The sequence below is a fragment of the Podarcis tiliguerta genome (genome assembly GCF_965153285.1).
Source record: "Podarcis tiliguerta genome assembly, chromosome: 17".
Taxonomy (NCBI): Eukaryota; Metazoa; Chordata; class Lepidosauria; order Squamata; family Lacertidae; genus Podarcis; species Podarcis tiliguerta.
In genome coordinates, this window is record NC_139550.1 from 33,846,750 (window position 1) to 33,859,970 (window position 13,221).

Genomic DNA, 13,221 nt, shown 5'->3' on the forward strand with positions numbered 1-13,221 from the left:
GGCTGCTTGTTGCCATGGCAACTTCGCTTAAGCGCCGACTGGCGAGTCAGGCTAATGCATGAGTGCCACGTATATACAAGGCCCGCTTTCCCTTCAGATGAGGTAATAAAACAGCTGCCTTTAAAGCACATGCGAAGCGTATTTTGCCTCTCAAAAAACGCACTGTCTCTCCTCAGAAAGTTGCAACTCCCAGCATTTTCATGAAATCAAAAACTGACGTGGAACTGAATTTAAGACTGGGAAACAGAAACTAAGATAAATCGAAACGGGCGGATTCACTCGTATCCTTTGACCTGGCAAAACACAGGACAGGAGGGCGGCAGGCAGGCGGAGGCGGAGGCGATGGCAGGGGGGTTGGGGGACGACCCCCCCCCCCACTGGTGCTGAAATAATTTCAAAGCAACCCATTACAGTCTACTGCAGCCGAATCGGATGGCCCCTCTGGAATTTGCCACACCATGCATTTATAGATCTGTCTGTGCTTTGCTACCCAGAGCTGAAATACATGACCCTTCACACACAGGCAGTATTGTACAGCAATACATGCAGGCCAGGGCAAAAGAATAAATAGGGGAACATCTTCTGATGAGGGGGCAAGCTTTGTTAAATTTCTGAAATAAAAAATATTAGGGGGCATAGGTACTATGGGGGGGGTCCCCCACCACATGCCCCATGAAGGGGCCGGGCACCCACAAATTTTCATGCTGCAACCATGCACATGGCAGGGACGTGCACATCTGATGTCAGCATGCCCACTGGCACAAGAATTTGACATCAGCAGGGGCCAGGATAGAAGGCTGTGACATCCCATATGCCATGTTTTTTCAGGACGATGACAGACCCTCTAAGCAGCCCTATTTTCCAGGGATGTCCCTGAATTAGAGAAGCAGTTTCTGAGATGATCCCGGAATCTCCCACTTTTCCTTAAGATGTCCCTATTTTCATTGGAGAAATGTTGGAGGGTATGGAATTATCCGCCCCCCGAGCCGTCTGAAGGGAAACCTGTATAGGGAAGTTTTTAAAAATGTTTAATGTTTTATTATGTTTTTATACAGTATATGTTGGAAGCTGCCCAGAGTGGCTGGGCAACCCAGTAAGATGTGTGGGGTATATATAAATAGTAAAATATTCTTATGTAATGGGATGTCCCTATTTTCATCGGAGGAGTGTTGGAGGATATGTGATGAGGAACTCTTTGGTGGACAGCATTTACCCACCTCAAAAAAATGTCAAGGATTGTAGACAGGAGGCTCTGAGATTACATAGAATCATAGAATTGTAGAATTGGAAGGGACTCCGAGGGTCATCTTGTGTCCAACTCTCTGCAATGCAGGAATCTCAACTAAAGCTTCCATGACAGATGGGTGCAAGCTCCCTTTGTTCCTTGGGTGCAGCTCATCAGCCCCTCAGTATTTGAATTCATTTAAAGTAGCTTGGTTTTCCCTTACCACCTTTTTTCCTGTCTTGAGCTGCAGCTCCCTCCCTGGGGAAAATAGGCTAATATTATTATTATTTTTTCCAAAATATTTATTAGGGTTTAACAAATACAAAGAAAAGAAAAACGAACAATAAAAGGTTACAAAACTTCAAAGCAGATAAACATCAAAACACAAAAAAGCAAAAACAAGAACATTTAAAAAGCAAAAACATTTTAAAAAGAAAGAAAAAACACCAATATTTTCATATCCTTAATTTTCATTTGCTTATTTCCTTGACTTCCTCACACCTCCCTTTTTGTATTCTAGTACAATTAGTTGTTTCAGCAAGTCCTTTCCCTCTTTCTCAAATTTAGTTCCATAATTTATCTTAACGCAATTTAGCCTTAAATTTTGCACCTTAACCCATAATCAATCCATTCTTACTTAATTCTTAATAACATTTCTACTAAAGCCATATAACTTCTTTCTAGCATGAAACAATTTAAGAGACAATTTAAGTGGAAGCATTTCACATAAATACAGACTCGGGTAATTGCCATAGCTGTCAACATTTCCCTATTTCTAAGGGAAATTCCCTTATTCTGAATAGGATTCCTCGCAAGAAAAGGGAAAAGTTGACAGCTATGGTCATTGCTATTCACGTCTATGGAGGAAAGAAAAAGCAGCATTGTGTGCATGCCCTCTAGAGGTTGAGACTGTACAGCACTGGAACGATTACCGGTACATAACTTTACAAAGGAAGGAAGGAAGGGGGGAGGAGAAGGGAAGGAAGGGAATAGAAGAGAAGAAAACCACCCTGAAAAGGCCCATTAAAAAGAAATGAACAACTGGTGGGGGGCAGGCAAGGAGCATTGGTGGGCTGGGTGCCCCAGGGGCTGTCTGAGCACATGCTGCTCATATGCTATTCTGAGGCCTCCAGATTTACATGAAATTCAACAGCTATATAAGGACCATCTTTGGGGTGGCCAAACCAGTAAGGGAATCTCCCAATTTCCTCTACACTACTATACCTGCCACTGCTCCAGCCGCCTAATTAAAGTAGGGAAGAGGTGAAGGGGATACTGTAGGTTAGATGGGGAGGCCTCAGGTTAGTCTTGCATTCTGCCTCTATCACACTAAAGGTGACAGAAATGCACTTGTATTAGATAAGATGCTGAATATGATGGGGGAGGAAACTGGGTAGAGAGAAGGCAAGGATCTGCAGAGGGGGGACATAATATATTACTGCATGGTGTCATTCCCCAGGTCTCACTGGGGTATACTGTGGTGAGGGGCATGATGACAGCTGCAGAACATGAGGTGACCCCGTGACAACAGAGATAGTACCTGAGTAAAATAATCTATCCCAAGGCCTAAACAAGACATGGTACAGGAAATGCATAAGTGGGATTTTCCACATTTTTAAAAGAGTCAATAGCAAGGGAGATATTTAGATTGGGATTGCACAACTAAGGAAGAGGGGTTTAACCCTTTTCCCTGTGCCAATTTTCTATGCATCCATCCAAAGCTGCTATATATTCCTTGAAAGGAGGAGGAGGTACAATACAATACACCGAGGTCATAATGATACACAGTATGTTATGCTAGATTCCAAAAGGTGGTGCTAGGGGATTTCTATTCAGCCCATGATTGTGGCTTTTCCTTGTGCTGTTTGACATCTACAGGAAACCACTGTCTGAGATTGTAAGGGGATGTGGGCTGAGATGTGGTCAGTACAATGTTGGCACCTGGCTCTGCTCCTTTTCATCTGACTCAAACAGATTGGCCTTGGGGCTCAATCAGGGCCTGGGAGCTGTGAAGAGATTTATGTGGTTAAATTATAACTATAAAATGTAGTTTTATAATTAAAAATTGCAGCATTGATGATGTGCAGATCTTGTAGATTTGATGTGTTTCTACATGCCCCTTAGGGACGCGGGTGGCGCTGTGGGTAAAAGCCTCAGCGCCTAGGGCTTGCCGATCGAAAGGTCGGCGGTTCGAATCTCCCGTTGTTCGGTCCCAGCGCCTCCCAACCTAGCAGTTCGAAAGCACTCCCGGGTGCAAGTAGATAAATAGGGACCGCTTACTAACGGGAAGGTAAATGGCGTTCCGTGTGCGGCTCTGGCTCGCCAGAGCAGCGATGTCACGCTGGCCACGTGACCTGGAAGTGTCTCCGGACAGCGCTGGCCCCCGGCCTCTTGAGTGAGATGGGCGCACAACCCTAGAGTCTGTCAAGACTGGCCCGTACGGGCAGGGGTACCTTTACCTTTTACATGCCCCTTAAGAACAGGTCTTAAGGGTGCCACATTCCTAAAAGGAAACACAAACTGTGGAGGAGCACAAGGAACCCCTGGAATTTTGCACTGCTCAGAGATTGGGGTGGCATGTGACAGTGCAGTGGTGGAGCGTATGCTAATGCTGCCTGGGGCAGGCATGTGGGACGTGCCCCCGACGGAGGCAGGGCACAGAGTGAGCCCGCTGTGGCTTGCCTCACCAAGCAGCATAGGGGACACACTTGCGTGCTTCGGCCCAGGCAAGGAGAGGGGCAGGGAAGCTGCTGCCAGCTCTCCTCTCTCTGTGCCTGGCTCAGGCTTGACCCAAGGGTGGAGCTGCGGCTGGTGGCATTGGACCATCACACAAGGAAGCTGCCTGTGCGGCTCCCTCGCACACTAAAGCAAGGCTCCAGTGAGGAAGCCTGTTATGGGGTACTAGTTTGTGCCCCCTCAAAATATGTGCCCAGGGTGCCAGAGAGTTAAGATGACTAGATGGAAAATAGTCATACCATGGGCAAAATTTCCTTATTTGTATAACTTATTTCCCTATTTGTATAACTTAGTACCGTAATTCCAAAATATAGACACGCTTTTACTCCTGCAAGATTGAATACTGCCTTTGGCTGTACTCGAGGGATGATTCCAAAAAATTCCACTCGGAAAATGGTTATGTGCCTGTAGAGATGGTAGTACTGAATCAGTGGCTCATGTCCTTCTGGCTTGCACTCTATATAAAGATTTGAGGAGGGAGCTTATCACCCCTCTATTATTGTCCATTCCGGGTCGCCCAACCACTGTTACAGCAAGATGTGCAGGCGACAGCAAAGGTTGCAAAGTTTTTAACACGGGCAATTAGAATAAGATCCGTTACAGTATTTGACTATTGATCCAAATCCCCAAAATGTATTTTATATAATTGACTTTACCTTTATCCTCTGTATACTGCATTCTGCTTGTTTTATTGCTGTTATGGCTGGTGGCTGACGTAAATAAAGATTCATTCATTCAATATGTCCCCGGGGCCACAGCGCCCCCCCCCCCCGCTACACCACTGCAATGGTATGTTTCGTCATCCTTGGAGCAGTCTTATGTGCCACCTGAAACCTGCGTAGCATCTAGTAAGGCAACTGTCTGTTGCCTCTCCCATTCAGTCTTCAGACCATGACCAAAGGCAGGCTCCCTGTCTTCAACATGAGGCAGCTTTCCCCCTCTACACTGAGCCTGGTGAAGAGTTCTGGAGAACCCGAAGGATGGCTCCCTATTTTGTGACATTTTAATTTGCCTAATAAAGATACTGCCCAACTACAGATTTTGGAATTTCAGTTATAAAAGGCATGGAACCCTGTGTCTATATAAATGTGCCAAAATTATCTCTTTTGTGCTGCATAAACCACTAAATCCTTCCCAAACTTGCAACTAGAACCTGGGATCCAGAGTCCTCCTCTTTTCCCAGCTGTGTTGGCCATGAGCAACTGATTCCAGCAGAGGGAAGAGGGGGCAGGCTGTGAGCAGTGGCAACAAGCGCTATAAATAACCATCTGGGAACATTGAGTGCTGTGCTGACGCATGTTACACAACTAATACGCAGCGACCCCGGCCCAGCACACACACACACACACACACCCCTTGCACTTAATTCCCTCTCACTTTGTGCTTTTATGCCTCCTTGCTCTCCTTCCTTATCTGTGTGCTGCTTCCTTTCAACTTCTCTTTCCAAAACTGATCTATGACATATGATGCCTGAGGCAGAATACAGAACCAGCAGTCGCCTTGCACATGCAAGGAAGCTATTGTGCTGAAATGCTCTTCATTTCAATGGGCCTTGTGCTGGGAGCATTTCCTGGTTTATATGTGTGAAAAAAGGGGGGGTCAGACTGGTCTGGCTCCTTGCTCAGTATGAGGCCCCAAAGCTGCCAAATTTGTCTCTTCTACTACCTGTCTACCTCCCCCCCCCCAATCCAAAACATTATGCACTGACTCCTTGCTGCAATTCAAAACAGGGCTCCTCTTCCTGCCTTCCAGATTAGTGGCAGGTTCAGTTTAAGGACTTACAGAAAGGATTATTCCCATCTCACACATATTTCCTTAGCTGTGGAGTAGTCACCAAAGATAAAGCTGTGAATCCATGGGGGGTTTCCTAGAATGAGCTAAGGCTACCACATTCACACAGAGCCGGAGGAAATGAAGGGTCAAATCAGAGGACAATAGGAGGTGTGAGTTCTGTGCTCCAGAGAAACCAAGGCCCTTGGAGCAGCCACAGAACCATCTTCCCACTGCCCCACCTGATGTTTTGCCCAGACAAAGGTACTACACATGCACTAGCTCTGTCCTATCTGGTTGCTCTCCACCTTATCGTCCTTGCTGGGTTTGTTGATCCTGCCTGGCTGGCGTAAGAGGGATCTGGACTGAGCACCAAGATAGCCTGGCTTGATGCCAGCCCCTTACATAACAGCAGTGAGTGGCTTGTGTAATCTGAAATGTGTAGTGTGTGCATGGATAAAGAACATTGGGTGCTGGGAAAGAGGAAGGTTATGTCAAGTGCACCTGCAACCTGCTTCATAGTACTTCCCACCTGGCAAAACCTTGCTTTGTCTCACCGCACTTAGGGTTCATATAATTGTGATAAGATAAGACAGCAGAATCAACATCTTTGGTGCAATTCTGAAACAGGGAGCTTCACAGGAACACTACCAAAACAAATACAAACTTGGGCATGTTAGGATAGAAATATATACACCCTTCTTGGAGAAGGGTGGAGATGCATTTGCTCTACACACACACACACACACACACACACACTTACTTTCAGTCCACGTACTCTCAAATTCATTCTTTGTCAAAGCATTTGTCACTCTGGATTACAAAAGGAAGGATATTATCTTCTTTTTGAGGCACCACCTCCAAATTGATGGCACAGCAAGGTACCATCAGGTTGTGCCCAGGAAGACAGAATGAATCCCTAATTAAGATTGCTGGAAGAAATATCAACGACCTCAGATATGCAGATGACACAACATTGATGGCAGAAAGTGAGGAGGAATTAAAGAACCTTTTAATGAGGGTGAAAAAGAGCGCAAAATATGGTTTGAAGCTCAACATCAAAAAAACAAAGATCATGGCCAGTGGTCCCATTACCTCCTGGCAAATAGAAGGGGAAGAAATGGAGGCAGTGAGAGATTTTACTTTCTTGGGCTCCATGATCACTGCAGATGGTGACAGCAGCCACGAAATTAAAAGACACCTGCTTCTTGGGAGAAAAGCAATGACAAACCTAGACAGCATCTTAAAAAGCAGAGACATCACATTGCTAACAAAGGTCCGTATAGTAAAAGCTATGGTTTTCCCAGTAGTGATGTATGGAAGTGAGAGCTGGACCATAAAGAAGGCTGATCGCCAAAGAATGGATGCTTTTGAATTATCGTACTGGAGGAGACTCTTGAGAGTCCCATGGACTGCAAGAAGATCAAACCTATCCATTCTTAAGGAAATCAGCCCTGAGTGCTCACTGGAAGGACAGATCCTGAAGCTGAGGCTCCAATACTTTGGCCACCTCATGAGAAGAGAAGACTCCCTGGAAAAGACCCTGATGTTGGGAAAGATGGAGGGCACAAGGAGAAGGGGACGACAGAGGACGAGATGGTTGGACAGTGTTCTCGAAGCTACCAGCATGAGTTTGACCAAACTGCGGGAGGCAGTGGAAGACAGGAGTGCCTGGCGTGCTCTGGTCCATGGGGTCACAAAGATTTGGACACGACTAAACGACTAAACAACAAAATGTGTGATTACTGTACTGAATTTGCAATAACAGCATGCCCTTACTTAAGGCAAGCTTTTGTGGGCCAGAGTTTTTGAACAAGGACACAGTGGGCGCTTAGAAGTGCCTCACTTTGGTTGCATCATGCCCCAGGCTAGAGGGGAAAAGATTTAAAACGAAGATTTATTCTGGAGAAAGTGATTCAGCCATATAAGATGCCCTGACGTGCCCCCAAGGCCACCTGAGGTGAACAGCAGTAACTTCAGCACTGCCCTAGACCTGCCCCATCTTGTTTTGCCTCCCTCGTTGCACTTTGCTCGCACATGTGCTTGTCTGTTACAACCATTTCCTAGAAGGTCAAAGTAAATTATTACCTCACAGGAACGCTGCCAGCTGACCAAGGGGAGGAGGGGAGGAAGCAACAGTACAGGAAAAGGAGAGGGCCGAGGTAACGCTACCAGAGAGCAAGTCAGAGTTGGGAGAGAAATCCAGGCTTGCCAACAAGTAGAGCAGTCCCAAGCCTAGAGCCCGAGATAGTTATAGGCTTCAGAACTTCTGCAGAAAAGAACACATTTAACACAAAACAACAACAACATAGCTCTTGCTTGCATTGCTGGGTTTTCACCGGGTTTGAAGGAAGATCGGAAGGCACAAAGTCTTTCTCCAATTGGTCTTTCTCCAAAATAAGTGTGACTAGGACTGCAGCCTTAAACTAAATATGGCCCTGTCAATGGTGGCTGAGCATGCTATGCTGAACTGAAGGTGAAATCTGAGCAAACATCCTGATTTACTTCCAGGAGACAGCTCAATTTTCTGGTGTCTTCTCATTAATCACCATTCCCGTTTGCCTCCTACTTTACATTTGGGCTAATTTTAGAGGGTGTTTTGTATTTGTTAGTGTATGTTGCTGGAGTTCCTGCAGCTTTCAGCCGCCTCCACTGAGTTTCCAGAAATCAATTATCTGACAGTGCAACTCAGAAGTATACCCCTGTTGAGTTCAGTGAGACTCACTCTTAGGTAAGCTGCTACAGCATGGCATCTTGAGTGCAGGACAGTTGCATCTTCACTCTAGGAGTCTATGAATCAAGGCAGTGGCGGACCTTGAGGTCTCAAATTTCAGCAGCTCCGTTCTAAATAATAGTTGCAGTGCCCCCAAGGCTCCGCTCCCAGTGTGACCAAACCGGTCACACTTCCCCAAATCCTCCTCTGCTCGAGAGCCGCATGTAGTCACTGCTCTAATCTCATGCAGGTGGAGGGAGCCCAGAGAGAAAGGGGGAAAGGATGGCAAAAGGGAATGGATGGAGCAATGGGAAGAGTACAGTGGTGCCTCGCAAGACGAAAAGAATCCGTTCCGTGAGTCTCTTCGTCTAGCGGTTTTTTCGTCTTGCGAAGCAAGCCCATTAGCGGATTAGCGCTATTAGCGGTTTAGCGGCTATTAGCAGCTATTAAAGGCTTATGGGATTAGCGGATTAGCTGCTAAAAGGCTATTAGCAGCTTAGTGCCTTAGAAAAAGGGGGTGGGGAGCGGAAAAAAACCCCCAGGAATCGCAAGACATTTTCGTCTTGCGAAGCAAGCCCATAGCAAATTCGTCCTGCGAAGCACCTCCAAAACGGAAAACCCTTTCGTCTAGCGGGTTTTCCGTCTTGCGAGGCATTCGTCTTGCGGGGCACCACTGTACCTGATTCCCTCAGTAAGCAATCAGTTCAGTCTGCTGGCAAAAGCAATCTTTCCCTTCCTCCATGTGGGGAGGAAAAGAGACAGAGAAAAGTCCCTGTCCCTTGGGGGCTCTGGCCCCACCAACTGCATGACACCTTAGCATCCATGAGAATGCATTGACAAGAGAGACAACGCATCTCTGCCCCCGCCTGCCCCTTGAAGAATGACAAGCCTTTTAAAAATGATTTTCAATTTTATACATTTCAATCATTTTAACGTTTCAAAACTTGACTTCCTTCCCCCTCTTTCTGTGGTTCCTTAGATATGTTTTTAATATTTTCTACATATCCAAATTAACTTAATTTGCTCATTTGTTCATCTGCTTTGAATATATTCTCTTATAAAACTGCAGGTTATTGCAATAATCCTGCCAATGTTCTTATCTGTTTACAGTTTCTTTGTAAATATTCAATAAACCACTTCCATTCTTTTATAAAAAGTTTATCTTTATTTCTTATTTTCCTGGTAAGTTCTGCCATTTCTGCATATTCCATAAGTTTTTGTATCCATTCTTCTTTTACTGGGACTTATTTCCATTTTTGGGCAAGTAACATTCTTGCTGCTGTAGAATGTAGAATAAATTTCTGTAGTGTTTGTGTGGCTCTGTCCCTATAATTCCCAAAAGAATGACAAGCCTGGCAATTCACACTAATATTTTAGTAGGACTTCTTCCAAAAGCAGAAACATAGACTGGTACTGGAAATGAGGGTGTGTCCCTGGTAAGCAGGGGCATCTGAAGGATATGCCATGTTCAATGGGAGAAGAACAGGGGAACACACTTCAGCTGTGATCCTGGTATATGATAATAGGAGTAGTAGAAATATTTCCAAAATCTCCCTGGTCTCACCGGTGAAATGATATTTTATTTCTTTTACAACATTTATATGCTGCTTGATTGTGATAAAACCTAAAAGAGGTTTGCAGAAAGAAAAAAAAACAATAACATTGTCAGTAAAGAACAGTAAAAAATAAGTATTTAAATGTATGCATCGTCTGCCAAAAGCATCTCCCAATAAATGCTGTTCCCAGTTATTAATTTGCAGAGAGAGAGACTAGCTAAGTCACTGAACTCAAGCAGGTCCAGAAGCTGTGCTGGTACTGATAATACAGCAGATATTCACTGGAGAGGCGGGGGGAAGCCTCTGCAGATGTTCAGAAGTACTCTCCTCTCCAAGCAGACTAGAGTTACAGTGGTACCTTGGTTCTCAAACTTAATACGTTCTGGAAGTCCGTTCCAAAACCAAAGTGTTCCAAAACCTTTCCTATATAAAGTAATGACAGAGGGCCTTTTCAGTAGTGGTGCCCGCCCTGTGGAACACCCTCCCATCAGATGTGAAGGAAATAAGCAGCTATTTTATCTTTAAAAGACATCTGAAGGCAGCCCTGTTTAGGGAAGTTTTAATATTTAATGCTGTATTGTTTTTAACACTCGATTGGGAGCCACCCAGAGTTGATTATTATTATAATGCAAAATAGATTAATCCGTTCCAGACTTCTAAAAACAACCCCTAAAACAGCAATTTAACATGAATTTTACTATGTAATGAGACCACTGATCCATAAAATGAAAGCAATAAACAATGTACTGCAGTCACACAATCAATGAATCAGTAGCTGAACTGGGTTCCACACAGCCACAAAAACAAAAAGGGAGCTGCAAAAACAAAAAAAAAATAACAAAAACAGACAGACCTCAGCGTAACACTCAAAACAGAAGTGTGGCACTCAAATTGGAAGCGTAACACTCAAAATGGAGCACGTTTGGCTTCCAAAAAAAGTTTGCAAACTGGAACACTTACTTCCAGGTTTGCAGTGTTTGGGTTCCAAGTTGTTTGAGTACCAAGGCATTTAAGAACCAAGGTACCACTGTATAGGGAGAAAGTCTCAGCTGTTGTGAAATAAGAGCCCTGTTAATGAAACCAGGTTTCATTGCCAAGCCCTGCAACAGATTAAGATTTGTTTGTCCCTTCCTTTATGGATTCAGAGATGTTGGGTTTTTTGGCAATAGAGGTTTTTCAACACAGGTTGGATGGCCACCTGTCAGGGATTCTTTAGCTATAGTAGGGGGTTGGACTACACGACCCTTCCATCTCTACAATTCTGTTTCTATTATTCTTTCCACCCAATACAAAAATGTGAGCATCAAGCCACAGTCCCCTACCCATTCCTTTTAATACAAGGATACTACATTGGCAAAAAACCCAAGAGTTATTGGTAGATATTTTCTCTCTCTGATCAGCACAGTAACAAATAAGAAAACAGATATGATACAGATGGTTAGAGCATGGTGCTGATAACTTTAACTGGGCCAAGTTTTATTACACAAACCTCTTCATAAAACAATTATGGAAAGCAAGTGAGTCATAGCTATACGTAGACCAATATTATCTTCTAGTGACTTAAGGTAAGACGACTCTTGATCCTTGGCCTTAACGTAGCAGCTTTGAAAGATACACTTGGAAATTAAAATGTATAATCTTTGATTACAAGAGTCAATGAGCCGACTACAGTTCATGGCCTCTGGGGCAATTACAACAATCTATAACCGTTGCTGGTTCAGGAGCAGGTGATGGGTCTAATCTTACACACTCTTATTTGAGAGTATGCTCTACAAAATTAATTTAAACTTGCTTCCTAGTAAGTGTGCATAGATTCGGGAGACAGAGTTGGTAGGGGCCTCCGAGTATATGATGACCTCCCCTTATTTGCAGATAGTTACAGGCCGCGGGTGGCGCTGTGGGTTAAACCACAGAGCCTAGGACTTGCCGATCAGGTCGCCAGCGGTTCGAATCCCCGCAACGGGGTGAGCTCCCGTTGCTCGGTCCCTGCTCCTGCCAACCTAGCACGTCAAAGTGCAAGTAGATAAATAGGTACCACTCCGGCGGGAAGGTAAACGGTGTTTCCATGCGCTGCTCTGGTTCACCAGAAGCGGCTTAGTCATGCTGGCCACCTGACCTGGAAACTATACGCCGGCTCCCTCAGCCAATAAAGCGAGATGAGCGCCACAACCCCAGAGTCAGCCACGACTGGACCTAATGGTCAGGGGTCCCTTTACCTTTACAGGCCATCCCGAGCCGTGCACAGGATTCCAGGGGTCTTGGCCCTCAACCAGGATCTGTGCTCCTTTGGAGAATTGAAGATCCTGCAGGGACTGTTGTAGCTTTAAGAAATATTATTTATTCACATATTTATACTTGAATTTAGATGGAGGGAGTCCAGATCTTACAGCATGGCCATCTCAAGAAGGGCTTGTTCCCCATGGTAGTGCAGCACTGCAGTCTGAGGCATCTCTCTGCCTGCCTTCAGCCAGCCAAGATCTTTCTGCCCTTTTCTTAGCTATTCGAAGCCTCCTGCCAAAGGCCCCCAACTCTTCCTGTGACATCACACCCAGTTACCCTGGCAACCTTCCAAATCCCCAGTCTTTGCTCACACCTCAGGGCAAGGGGAATGGACAACTCTCTTGCCTTGCCAATGGCCCTGCATTGTTTCTTCATGATGCTAGCTCAGCCACCTCCTTTTGCACAGGCTGGCCTAGAAATTCATCTGCAGTTTGTATCTCTCCCTTCATCCCAGTTAATCAAAATCCTACCATTTATTAATTTATAGGATTTAGAGGGGATCCTCCTCCCAAACCTATAACAGGACCAAGGATGCTATAATCTCAGCATCAAATCCAAGTTTAGTTATGGAAATGCTAGATAGCTCTGGACAAATCATTCTCTCTCTCTCCCAACTGCAGTTTTTTTCATATATAAAATAGAAATAACGGTGATGTGCCTTGAAGACTTATGCATATGTATTGTGACTTTCTTTGCTGTGAAATAGGCAATAATTATTGGAGACCGTCAAGTGTTTTTCTTTCAACAAATGTCCCTCATCTGAAAGGCTCCAGGCAGATAACAATATACAGTGGTGCCTCGCAAGACGAAATTAATTCGTTCTGCGAGTTTTTTCGTCTTGTGAATTTTTTCGTCTTGCGAAGCACCACTGTGCACTGACGGTTTCCCATAGGAATGCATCAACGGTTTTAAGAAAAAGGCGCAAGACGTTTTCGTCTTGC